We start from the raw sequence: 14,369 nt of genomic DNA, 5'->3' as shown, positions 1-14,369 counted from the left end.
AAAGTGATTTTCATGCTTCCAGGGGCCCTAAACACAAGATTTGTGGAATGGTTAAAAGTGCATGAAAATGGCCAATTTACTCACTCTGAGGTCTCAAAAAGTGTTTCTACATCCCGGGAAGTGAATTAAATACCATTTGGAGGCATTTAATGTTCAAGCAAAAACAGGTGATTTTTGACAAAAGAGATAACACCCCCCATTACGTCATGCTTCAGAAAGGTGAAAAATGGTCCGTTTTCAAATGTTTTATTTTTGAACGTCAGTTCACATTTGTAGGTAGATCATCAGTTTTAGAGCTAAAATTAGCATGCTTAAAGTGATTTTCATGCTTCCAGGGGCCCGAGAAGTGAATTAAATACCATTTGGAGGCATTTAATGTTCAAGCAAAAACAGGTGATTTTTGACAAAAGAGATAACACCCCCCCATTACGTCATGCTTCAGAAAGGTGAAAAATGGTCTGTTTTCAAATGTTTTATTTTTGAACGTCAGTTCACATTTGTAGGTAGATCATCAGTTTAAGAGCTAAAATTAGCATGTTTAAAGTGATTTTCATGCTTCCAGGGGCCCGGGAAGTGAATTAAATACCATTTGGAGGAATTTAATGTTCAAGCAAAAACAGGTGATTTTTGACAAAAGAGATAACACCCCCCCATTACGTCATGCTTCAGAAAGGTGAAAAATGGTCCGTTTTCAAATGTTTTATTTTCGAAAGTCAGTTCACATTTGTAGGTAGATCATCAGTTTAAGAGCTAAAATTAGCATGTTTAAAGTGATTTTCATGCTTCCAGGGGCCCGGGAAGTGAATTAAATACCATTTGGAGGAATTTAATGTTCAAGCAAAAACAGGTGATTTTTGACAAAAGAGATAACACCCCCCCATTACGTCATGCTTCAGAAAGGTGAAAAATGGTCCGTTTTCAAATGTTTTATTTTTGAATGACAGTTCACATTTGTAGGTAGATCATCAGTTTTAGAGCTACAATTAGCATATTTAAAGTGATTTTCATGCTTCCAGGGGCCCTCGAAGTGAATTAAATACCATTTGGAGGCATTTCATGTTCAAGCAAAAACAGGTGATTTTTGACAAAAGAGATAACACCCCCCCATTACGTCATGCTTCAGAAAGGTGAAAAATGGTCCGTTTTCAAATGTTTTATTTTTGAACGTCAGTTCACATTTGTAGGTAGATCATCAGTTTTAGAGCTAAAATTAGCATGTTTAAAGTGATTTTCATGCTTCCAGGGGCCCTAAACACAAGATTTGTTGAATGGTTAAAAGTGCATGAAAATGGCCAATTTATTCACTCTGAGGTCTCAAAAAGTGTTTCTTCACCCCGGGAAGTGAATTAAATACCATTTGGAGGCATTTAATGTTCAAGCAAAAACAGGTGATTTTTGACAAAAGAGATAACACCCCCCCCCATTATCTCATGCTTCAGAAAGGTGAAAAATGGTCAGTTTTCAAATGTTTTATTTTTGAACGTCAGTTCACATTTGTAGGTAGATCATCAGTTTTAGAGCTAAAATTAGCATGTTTAAAGTGATTTTCATGCTTCCAGGGGCCCGGGAAGTGAATTAAATACCATTTGGAGGCATTTAATGTTCAAGCAATAACAGGTGATTTTTGACAAAAGAGATAACACCCCCCCATTACGTCATGCTTCAGAAAGGTGAAAAATGGTCCGTTTTCAAATGTTTTATTTTTGAACGTCAGTTCACATTTGTAGGTAGATCATCAGTTTTAGAGCTAAAGTGAGCATGCTTAAAGTGATTTTCATGCTTCCAGGGGCCCGAGAAGTGAATTAAATACCATTTGGAGGCATTTAATGTTCAAGCAAAAAAAAGTGATTTTTGACAAAAGAGATAACACCCCCCATTACGTCATGCTTCAGAAAGGTGAAAAATGGTCCGTTTTCAAATGTTTTATTTTTGAACGTCAGTTCACATTTGTAGGTAGATCATCAGTTTTAGAGCTAAAATTAGCATGTTTAAAGTGATTTTCATGCTTCCAGGGGCCCGGGAAGTGAATTAAATACCATTTGGAGGCATTTAATGTTCAAGCAAAAACAGGTGATTTTTGACAAAAGAGATAACACCCCCCATTACGTCATGCTTCAGAAAGGTGAAAAATGGTCCGTTTTCAAATGTTTTATTTTTGAACGTCAGTTCACATTTGTAGGTAGATCATCAGTTTAAGAGCTAAAATTAGCATGTTTAAAGTGATTTTCATGCTTCCAGGGGCCCTAAACACAAGATTTGTGGAATGGTTAAAAGTGCATGAAAATGGCCAATTTACTCACTCTGAGGTCTCAAAAAGTGTTTCTACATCCCGGGAAGTGAATTAAATACCATTTGGAGGCATTTAATGTTCAAGCAAAAACAGGTGATTTTTGACAAAAGAGATAAACCCCCCCCCATTACGTCATGCTTCAGAAAGGTGAAAAATGGTCCGTTTTCAAATGTTTTATTTTTGAACGTCAGTTCACATTTGTAGGTAGATCATCAGTTTTAGAGCTAAAATTAGCATGCTTAAAGTGATTTTCATGCTTCCAGGGGCCCGAGAAGTGAATTAAATACCATTTGGAGGCATTTAATGTTCAAGCAAAAACAGGTGATTTTTCACAAAAGAGATAACACCCCCCCATTACGTCATGCTTCAGAAAGGTGAAAAATGGTCTGTTTTCAAATGTTTTATTTTTGAACGTCAGTTCACATTTGTAGGTAGATCATCAGTTTAAGAGCTAAAATTAGCATGTTTAAAGTGATTTTCATGCTTCCAGGGGCCCGGGAAGTGAATTAAATACCATTTGGAGGAATTTAATGTTCAAGCAAAAACAGGTGATTTTTGACAAAAGAGATAACACCCCCCCATTACGTCATGCTTCAGAAAGGTGAAAAATGGTCCGTTTTCAAATGTTTTATTTTCGAAAGTCAGTTCACATTTGTAGGTAGATCATCAGTTTAAGAGCTAAAATTAGCATGTTTAAAGTGATTTTCATGCTTCCAGGGGCCCGGGAAGTGAATTAAATATTTATTTGGAGGCATTTAATGTTCAAGAAAAAACAGGTGATTTTTGACAAAAGAGATAACACCCCCCCCCCATTACGTCATGCTTCAGAAAGGTGAAAAATGGTCCGTTTTCAAATGTTTTATTTTTGAACGTCAGTTCACATTTGAAGGTAGATCATCAGTTTAAGAGCTAAAATTAGCATGTTTAAAGTGATTTTCATGCTTCCAGGGGCCCGGGAAGTGAATTAAATACCATTTGGAGGAATTTAATGTTCAAGCAAAAACAGGTGATTTTTGACAAAAGAGATAACACCCCCCCATTACGTCATGCTTCAGAAAGGTGAAAAATGGTCCGTTTTCAAATGTTTTATTTTTGAACGTCAGTTCACATTTGTAGGTAGATCATCAGTTTTAGAGCTAAAATTAGCATATTTAAAGTGATTTTCATGCTTCCAGGGGCCCGGGAAGTGAATTAAATACCATTTGGAGGCATTTCATGTTCAAGCAAAAACAGGTGATTTTTGACAAAAGAGATAACACCCCCCCCATTACGTCATGCTTCAGAAAGGTGAAAAATGGTCCGTTTTCAAATGTTTTATTTTTGAACGTCAGTTCACATTTGTAGGTAGATCATCAGTTTTAGAGCTAAAATTAGCATGCTTAAAGTGATTTTCATGCTTCCAGGGGCCCGAGAAGTGAATTAAATACCATTTGGAGGCATTTAATGTTCAAGCAAAAACAGGTGATTTTTCACAAAAGAGATAACACCCCCCCATTACGTCATGCTTCAGAAAGGTGAAAAATGGTCTGTTTTCAAATGTTTTATTTTTGAACGTCAGTTCACATTTGTAGGTAGATCATCAGTTTAAGAGCTAAAATTAGCATGTTTAAAGTGATTTTCATGCTTCCAGGGGCCCGGGAAGTGAATTAAATACCATTTGGAGGAATTTAATGTTCAAGCAAAAACAGGTGATTTTTGACAAAAGAGATAACACCCCCCCATTACGTCATGCTTCAGAAAGGTGAAAAATGGTCCGTTTTCAAATGTTTTATTTTCGAAAGTCAGTTCACATTTGTAGGTAGATCATCAGTTTAAGAGCTAAAATTAGCATGTTTAAAGTGATTTTCATGCTTCCAGGGGCCCGGGAAGTGAATTAAATATTTATTTGGAGGCATTTAATGTTCAAGAAAAAACAGGTGATTTTTGACAAAAGAGATAACACCCCCCCATTACGTCATTCTTCAGAAAGGTGAAAAATGGTCCGTTTTCAAATGTTTTATTTTTGAACGTCAGTTCACATTTGAAGGTAGATCATCAGTTTAAGAGCTAAAATAGCATGTTTAAAGTGATTTTCATGCTTCCAGGGGCCCGGGAAGTGAATTAAATACCATTTGGAGGAATTTAATGTTCAAGCAAAAACAGGTGATTTTTGACAAAAGAGATAACACCCCCCCATTACGTCATGCTTCAGAAAGGTGAAAAATGGTCCGTTTTCAAATGTTTTATTTTTGAACGTCAGTTCACATTTGTAGGTAGATCATCAGTTTTAGAGCTAAAATTAGCATATTTAAAGTGATTTTCATGCTTCCAGGGGCCCGGGAAGTGAATTAAATACCATTTGGAGGCATTTCATGTTCAAGCAAAAACAGGTGATTTTTGACAAAAGAGAGACCACCCCCCCATTACGTCATGCTTCAGAAAGGTGAAAAATGGTCCGTTTTCAAATGTTTTATTTTTGAACGTCAGTTCACATTTGTAGGTAGATCATCAGTTTTAGAGCTAAAATTAGCATGTTTAAAGTGATTTTCATGCTTCCAGGGGCCCGGGAAGTGAATTAAATACCATTTGGAGGCATTTAATGTTCAAGCAAAAACAGGTGATTTTTGACAAAAGAGATAACACCCCCCCATTACGTCATGCTTCAGAAAGGTGAAAAATGGTCCGTTTTCAAATGTTTTATTTTTGAACGTCAGTTCACATTTGTAGGTAGATCATCAGTTTAAGAGCTAAAATTAGCATGTTTAAAGTGATTTTCATGCTTCCAGGGGCCCTAAACACAAGATTTGTGGAATGGTTAAAAGTGCATGAAAATGGCCAATTTACTCACTCTGAGGTCTCAAAAAGTGTTTCTACATCCCGGGAAGTGAATTAAATACCATTTGGAGGCATTTAATGTTCAAGCAAAAACAGGTGATTTTTGACAAAAGAGATAACACCCCCCATTACGTCATGCTTCAGAAAGGTGAAAAATGGTCCGTTTTCAAATGTTTTATTTTTGAACGTCAGTTCACATTTGTAGGTAGATCATCAGTTTTAGAGCTAAAATTAGCATGCTTAAAGTGATTTTCATGCTTCGAGGGGCCCGAGAAGTGAATTAAATACCATTTGGAGGCATTTAATGTTCAAGCAAAAACAGGTGATTTTTGACAAAAGAGATAACACCCCCCCATTACGTCATGCTTCAGAAAGGTGAAAAATGGTCCGTTTTCAAATGTTTTATTTTCGAAAGTCAGTTCACATTTGTAGGTAGATCATCAGTTTAAGAGCTAAAATTAGCATGTTTAAAGTGATTTTCATGCTTCCAGGGGCCCGGGAAGTGAATTAAATATTTATTTGGAGGCATTTAATGTTCAAGAAAAAACAGGTGATTTTTGACAAAAGAGAGACCACCCCCCCATTACGTCATGCTTCAGAAAGGTGAAAAATGGTCCGTTTTCAAATGTTTTATTTTTGAACGTCAGTTCACATTTGTAGGTAGATCATCAGTTTTAGAGCTAAAATTAGCATGTTTAAAGTGATTTTCATGCTTCCAGGGGCCCGGGAAGTGAATTAAATACCATTTGGAGGCATTTAATGTTCAAGCAAAAACAGGTGATTTTTGACAAAAGAGATAACACCCCCCCATAACGTCATGCTTCAGAAAGGTGAAAAATGATCCGTTTTCAAATGTTTTATTTTTGAACGTCAGTTCACATTTGTAGGTAGATCATCAGTTTAAGAGCTAAAATTAGCATGTTTAAAGTGATTTTCATGCTTCCAGGGGCCCTAAACACAAGATTTGTGGAATGGTTAAAAGTGCATGAAAATGGCCAATTTACTCACTCTGAGGTCTCAAAAAGTGTTTCTACATCCCGGGAAGTGAATTAAATACCATTTGGAGGCATTTAATGTTCAAGCAAAAACAGGTGATTTTTGACAAAAGAGATAACACCCCCCATTACGTCATGCTTCAGAAAGGTGAAAAATGGTCCATTTTCAAATGTTTTATTTTTGAACGTCAGTTCACATTTGTAGGTAGATCATCAGTTTTAGAGCTAAAATTAGCATGCTTAAAGTGATTTTCATGCTTCCAGGGGCCCGAGAAGTGAATTAAATACCATTTGGAGGCATTTAATGTTCAAGCAAAAACAGGTGATTTTTGACAAAAGAGATAACACCCCCCCATTACGTCATGCTTCAGAAAGGTGAAAAATGGTCTGTTTTCAAATGTTTTATTTTTGAACGTCAGTTCACATTTGTAGGTAGATCATCAGTTTAAGAGCTAAAATTAGCATGTTTAAAGTGATTTTCATGCTTCCAGGGGCCCGGGAAGTGAATTAAATACCATTTGGAGGAATTTAATGTTCAAGCAAAAACAGGTGATTTTTGACAAAAGAGATAACACCCCCCCATTACGTCATGCTTCAGAAAGGTGAAAAATGGTCCGTTTTCAAATGTTTTATTTTCGAAAGTCAGTTCACATTTGTAGGTAGATCATCAGTTTAAGAGCTAAAATTAGCATGTTTAAAGTGATTTTCATGCTTCCAGGGGCCCGGGAAGTGAATTAAATATTTATTTGGAGGCATTTAATGTTCAAGAAAAAACAGGTGATTTTTGACAAAAGAGATAACACCCCCCCCCATTACGTCATGCTTCAGAAAGGTGAAAAATGGTCCGTTTTCAAATGTTTTATTTTTGAACGTCAGTTCACATTTGAAGGTAGATCATCAGTTTAAGAGCTAAAATTAGCATGTTTAAAGTGATTTTCATGCTTCCAGGGGCCCGGGAAGTGAATTAAATACCATTTGGAGGAATTTAATGTTCAAGCAAAAACAGGTGATTTTTGACAAAAGAGATAACACCCCCCCATTACGTCATGCTTCAGAAAGGTGAAAAATGGTCCGTTTTCAAATGTTTTATTTTTGAATGTCAGTTCACATTTGTAGGTAGATCATCAGTTTTAGAGCTACAATTAGCATATTTAAAGTGATTTTCATGCTTCCAGGGGCCCTCGAAGTGAATTAAATACCATTTGGAGGCATTTCATGTTCAAGCAAAAACAGGTGATTTTTGACAAAAGAGATAACACCCCCCCATTACGTCATGCTTCAGAAAGGTGAAAAATGGTCCGTTTTCAAATGTTTTATTTTTGAACGTCAGTTCACATATGTAGGTAGATCATCAGTTTTAGAGCTAAAATTAGCATGTTTAAAGTGATTTTCATGCTTCCAGGGGCCCTAAACACAAGATTTGTTGAATGGTTAAAAGTGCATGAAAATGGCCAATTTATTCACTCTGAGGTCTCAAAAAGTGTTTCTTCACCCCGGGAAGTGAATTAAATACCATTTGGAGGCATTTAATGTTCAAGCAAAAACAGGTGATTTTTGACAAAAGAGATAACACCCCCCCCCCCATTATCTCATGCTTCAGAAAGGTGAAAAATGGTCAGTTTTCAAATGTTTTATTTTTGAACGTCAGTTCACATTTGTAGGTAGATCATCAGTTTTAGAGCTAAAATTAGCATGTTTAAAGTGATTTTCATGCTTCCAGGGGCCCGGGAAGTGAATTAAATACCATTTGGAGGCATTTAATGTTCAAGCAATAACAGGTGATTTTTGACAAAAGAGATAACACCCCCCCATTACGTCATGCTTCAGAAAGGTGAAAAATGGTCCGTTTTCAAATGTTTTATTTTTGAACGTCAGTTCACATTTGTAGGTAGATCATCAGTTTTAGAGCTAAAGTGAGCATGCTTAAAGTGATTTTCATGCTTCCAGGGGCCCGAGAAGTGAATTAAATACCATTTGGAGGCATTTAATGTTCAAGCAAAAAAAAGTGATTTTTGACAAAAGAGATAACACCCCCCATTACGTCATGCTTCAGAAAGGTGAAAAATGGTCCGTTTTCAAATGTTTTATTTTTGAACGTCAGTTCACATTTGTAGGTAGATCATCAGTTTTAGAGCTAAAATTAGCATGTTTAAAGTGATTTTCATGCTTCCAGGGGCCCGGGAAGTGAATTAAATACCATTTGGAGGCATTTAATGTTCAAGCAAAAACAGGTGATTTTTGACAAAAGAGATAACACCCCCCATTACGTCATGCTTCAGAAAGGTGAAAAATGGTCCGTTTTCAAATGTTTTATTTTTGAACGTCAGTTCACATTTGTAGGTAGATCATCAGTTTAAGAGCTAAAATTAGCATGTTTAAAGTGATTTTCATGCTTCCAGGGGCCCTAAACACAAGATTTGTGGAATGGTTAAAAGTGCATGAAAATGGCCAATTTACTCACTCTGAGGTCTCAAAAAGTGTTTCTACATCCCGGGAAGTGAATTAAATACCATTTGGAGGCATTTAATGTTCAAGCAAAAACAGGTGATTTTAGACAAAAGAGATAAACCCCCCCCATTACGTCATGCTTCAGAAAGGTGAAAAATGGTCCGTTTTCAAATGTTTTATTTTTGAACGTCAGTTCACATTTGTAGGTAGATCATCAGTTTTAGAGCTAAAATTAGCATGCTTAAAGTGATTTTCATGCTTCCAGGGGCCCGAGAAGTGAATTAAATACCATTTGGAGGCATTTAATGTTCAAGCAAAAACAGGTGATTTTTCACAAAAGAGATAACACCCCCCCATTACGTCATGCTTCAGAAAGGTGAAAAATGGTCTGTTTTCAAATGTTTTATTTTTGAACGTCAGTTCACATTTGTAGGTAGATCATCAGTTTAAGAGCTAAAATTAGCATGTTTAAAGTGATTTTCATGCTTCCAGGGGCCCGGGAAGTGAATTAAATACCATTTGGAGGAATTTAATGTTCAAGCAAAAACAGGTGATTTTTGACAAAAGAGATAACACCCCCCCATTACGTCATGCTTCAGAAAGGTGAAAAATGGTCCGTTTTCAAATGTTTTATTTTCGAAAGTCAGTTCACATTTGTAGGTAGATCATCAGTTTAAGAGCTAAAATTAGCATGTTTAAAGTGATTTTCATTCTTCCAGGGGCCCGGGAAGTGAATTAAATATTTATTTGGAGGCATTTAATGTTCAAGAAAAAACAGGTGATTTTTGACAAAAGAGATAACACCCCCCCATTACGTCATTCTTCAGAAAGGTGAAAAATGGTCCGTTTTCAAATGTTTTATTTTTGAATGTCAGTTCACATTTGAAGGTAGATCATCAGTTTAAGAGCTAAAATAGCATGTTTAAAGTGATTTTCATGCTTCCAGGGGCCCGGGAAGTGAATTAAATACCATTTGGAGGAATTTAATGTTCAAGCAAAAACAGGTGATTTTTGACAAAAGAGATAACACCCCCCCATTACGTCATGCTTCAGAAAGGTGAAAAATGGTCCGTTTTCAAATGTTTTATTTTTGAACGTCAGTTCACATTTGTAGGTAGATCATCAGTTTTAGAGCTAAAATTAGCATATTTAAAGTGATTTTCATGCTTCCAGGGGCCCGGGAAGTGAATTAAATACCATTTGGAGGCATTTCATGTTCAAGCAAAAAAAAGTGATTTTTGACAAAAGAGATAACACCCCCCATTACGTCATGCTTCAGAAAGGTGAAAAATGGTCCGTTTTCAAATGTTTTATTTTTGAACGTCAGTTCACATTTGTAGGTAGATCATCAGTTTAAGAGCTAAAATTAGCATGTTTAAAGTGATTTTCATGCTTCCAGGGGGCCGGAAAGTGAATTAAATACCATTTGGAGGCATTTAATGTTCAAGCAAAAACAGGTGATTTTTGACAAAAGAGATAACACCCCCCCATTACGTCATGCTTCAGAAAGGTGAAAAATGGTCAGTTTTCAAATGTTTTATTTTTGAACGTCAGTTCACATTTGTAGGTAGATCATCAGTTTAAGAGCTAAAATTAGCATGTTTAAAGTGATTTTCATGCTTCCAGGGGCCCTAAACACAAGATTTGTGGAATGGTTAAAAGTGCATGAAAATGGCCAATTTACTCACTCTGAGGTCTCAAAAAGTGTTTCTACATCCCGGGAAGTGAATTAAATACCATTTGGAGGCATTTAATGTTCAAGCAAAAACAGGTGATTTTTGACAAAAGAGATAAACCCCCCCCATTACGTCATGCTTCAGAAAGGTGAAAAATGGTCCGTTTTCAAATGTTTTATTTTTGAACGTCAGTTCACATTTGTAGGTAGATCATCAGTTTTAGAGCTAAAATTAGCATGCTTAAAGTGATTTTCATGCTTCCAGGGGCCCGAGAAGTGAATTAAATACCATTTGGAGGCATTTAATGTTCAAGCAAAAACAGGTGATTTTTCACAAAAGAGATAACACCCCCCCCATTACGTCATGCTTCAGAAAGGTGAAAAATGGTCTGTTTTCAAATGTTTTATTTTTGAACGTCAGTTCACATTTGTAGGTAGATCATCAGTTTAAGAGCTAAAATTAGCATGTTTAAAGTGATTTTCATGCTTCCAGGGGCCCGGGAAGTGAATTAAATACCATTTGGAGGAATTTAATGTTCAAGCAAAAACAGGTGATTTTTGACAAAAGAGATAACACCCCCCCATTACGTCATGCTTCAGAAAGGTGAAAAATGGTCCGTTTTCAAATGTTTTATTTTCGAAAGTCAGTTCACATTTGTAGGTAGATCATCAGTTTAAGAGCTAAAATTAGCATGTTTAAAGTGATTTTCATGCTTCCAGGGGCCCGGGAAGTGAATTAAATATTTATTTGGAGGCATTTAATGTTCAAGAAAAAACAGGTGATTTTTGACAAAAGAGATAACACCCCCCCATTACGTCATTCTTCAGAAAGGTGAAAAATGGTCCGTTTTCAAATGTTTTATTTTTGAATGTCAGTTCACATTTGAAGGTAGATCATCAGTTTAAGAGCTAAAATAGCATGTTTAAAGTGATTTTCATGCTTCCAGGGGCCCGGGAAGTGAATTAAATACCATTTGGAGGAATTTAATGTTCAAGCAAAAACAGGTGATTTTTGACAAAAGAGATAACACCCCCCCATTACGTCATGCTTCAGAAAGGTGAAAAATGGTCCGTTTTCAAATGTTTTATTTTTGAACGTCAGTTCACATTTGTAGGTAGATCATCAGTTTTAGAGCTAAAATTAGCATATTTAAAGTGATTTTCATGCTTCCAGGGGCCCGGGAAGTGAATTAAATATTTATTTGGAGGCATTTAATGTTCAAGAAAAAACAGGTGATTTTTGACAAAAGAGATAACACCCCCCCCCCCATTACGTCATGCTTCAGAAAGGTGAAAAATGGTCCGTTTTCAAATGTTTTATTTTTGAACGTCAGTTCACATTTGAAGGTAGATCATCAGTTTAAGAGCTAAAATTAGCATGTTTAAAGTGATTTTCATGCTTCCAGGGGCCCGGGAAGTGAATTAAATACCATTTGGAGGAATTTAATGTTCAAGCAAAAACAGGTGATTTTTGACAAAAGAGATAACACCCCCCCATTACGTCATGCTTCAGAAAGGTGAAAAATGGTCCGTTTTCAAATGTTTTATTTTTGAACGTCAGTTCACATTTGTAGGTAGATCATCAGTTTTAGAGCTAAAATTAGCATATTTAAAGTGATTTTCATGCTTCCAGGGGCCCGGGAAGTGAATTAAATACCATTTGGAGGCATTTCATGTTCAAGCAAAAACAGGTGATTTTTGACAAAAGAGATAACACCCCCCCCATTACGTCATGCTTCAGAAAGGTGAAAAATGGTCCGTTTTCAAATGTTTTATTTTTGAACGTCAGTTCACATTTGTAGGTAGATCATCAGTTTTAGAGCTAAAATTAGCATGCTTAAAGTGATTTTCATGCTTCCAGGGGCCCGAGAAGTGAATTAAATACCATTTGGAGGCATTTAATGTTCAAGCAAAAACAGGTGATTTTTCACAAAAGAGATAACACCCCCCCATTACGTCATGCTTCAGAAAGGTGAAAAATGGTCTGTTTTCAAATGTTTTATTTTTGAACGTCAGTTCACATTTGTAGGTAGATCATCAGTTTAAGAGCTAAAATTAGCATGTTTAAAGTGATTTTCATGCTTCCAGGGGCCCGGGAAGTGAATTAAATACCATTTGGAGGAATTTAATGTTCAAGCAAAAACAGGTGATTTTTGACAAAAGAGATAACACCCCCCCATTACGTCATGCTTCAGAAAGGTGAAAAATGGTCCGTTTTCAAATGTTTTATTTTCGAAAGTCAGTTCACATTTGTAGGTAGATCATCAGTTTAAGAGCTAAAATTAGCATGTTTAAAGTGATTTTCATTCTTCCAGGGGCCCGGGAAGTGAATTAAATATTTATTTGGAGGCATTTAATGTTCAAGAAAAAACAGGTGATTTTTGACAAAAGAGATAACACCCCCCCATTACGTCATTCTTCAGAAAGGTGAAAAATGGTCCGTTTTCAAATGTTTTATTTTTGAATGTCAGTTCACATTTGAAGGTAGATCATCAGTTTAAGAGCTAAAATAGCATGTTTAAAGTGATTTTCATGCTTCCAGGGGCCCGGGAAGTGAATTAAATACCATTTGGAGGAATTTAATGTTCAAGCAAAAACAGGTGATTTTTGACAAAAGAGATAACACCCCCCCATTACGTCATGCTTCAGAAAGGTGAAAAATGGTCCGTTTTCAAATGTTTTATTTTTGAACGTCAGTTCACATTTGTAGGTAGATCATCAGTTTTAGAGCTAAAATTAGCATATTTAAAGTGATTTTCATGCTTCCAGGGGCCCGGGAAGTGAATTAAATACCATTTGGAGGCATTTCATGTTCAAGCAAAAAAAAGTGATTTTTGACAAAAGAGATAACACCCCCCATTACGTCATGCTTCAGAAAGGTGAAAAATGGTCCGTTTTCAAATGTTTTATTTTTGAACGTCAGTTCACATTTGTAGGTAGATCATCAGTTTAAGAGCTAAAATTAGCATGTTTAAAGTGATTTTCATGCTTCCAGGGGGCCGGAAAGTGAATTAAATACCATTTGGAGGCATTTAATGTTCAAGCAAAAACAGGTGATTTTTGACAAAAGAGATAACACCCCCCCATTACGTCATGCTTCAGAAAGGTGAAAAATGGTCAGTTTTCAAATGTTTTATTTTTGAACGTCAGTTCACATTTGTAGGTAGATCATCAGTTTAAGAGCTAAAATTAGCATGTTTAAAGTGATTTTCATGCTTCCAGGGGCCCTAAACACAAGATTTGTGGAATGGTTAAAAGTGCATGAAAATGGCCAATTTACTCACTCTGAGGTCTCAAAAAGTGTTTCTACATCCCGGGAAGTGAATTAAATACCATTTGGAGGCATTTAATGTTCAAGCAAAAACAGGTGATTTTTGACAAATGAGATAAACCCCCCCCATTACGTCATGCTTCAGAAAGGTGAAAAATGGTCCGTTTTCAAATGTGTTATTTTTGAACGTCAGTTCACATTTGTAGGTAGATCATCAGTTTTAGAGCTAAAATTAGCATGCTTAAAGTGATTTTCATGCTTCCAGGGGCCCGAGAAGTGAATTAAATACCATTTGGAGGCATTTAATGTTCAAGCAAAAACAGGTGATTTTTCACAAAAGAGATAACACCCCCCCATTACGTCATGCTTCAGAAAGGTGAAAAATGGTCTGTTTTCAAATGTTTTATTTTTGAACGTCAGTTCACATTTGTAGGTAGATCATCAGTTTAAGAGCTAAAATTAGCATGTTTAAAGTGATTTTCATGCTTCCAGGGGCCCGGGAAGTGAATTAAATACCATTTGGAGGAATTTAATGTTCAAGCAAAAACAGGTGATTTTTGACAAAAGAGATAACACCCCCCCATTACGTCATGCTTCAGAAAGGTGAAAAATGGTCCGTTTTCAAATGTTTTATTTTCGAAAGTCAGTTCACATTTGTAGGTAGATCATCAGTTTAAGAGCTAAAATTAGCATGTTTAAAGTGATTTTCATGCTTCCAGGGGCCCGGGAAGTGAATTAAATATTTATTTGGAGGCATTTAATGTTCAAGAAAAAACAGGTGATTTTTGACAAAAGAGATAACACCCCCCCATTACGTCATTCTTCAGAAAGGTGAAAAATGGTCCGTTTTCAAATGTTTTATTTTTGAATGTCAGT

This window comes from Lissotriton helveticus, chromosome 2_1, assembly GCF_964261635.1.
Source record: "Lissotriton helveticus chromosome 2_1, aLisHel1.1, whole genome shotgun sequence".
NCBI classification, from domain to species: domain Eukaryota; kingdom Metazoa; phylum Chordata; class Amphibia; order Caudata; family Salamandridae; genus Lissotriton; species Lissotriton helveticus.
Note: the sequence above shows the minus strand (reverse complement) of the source record.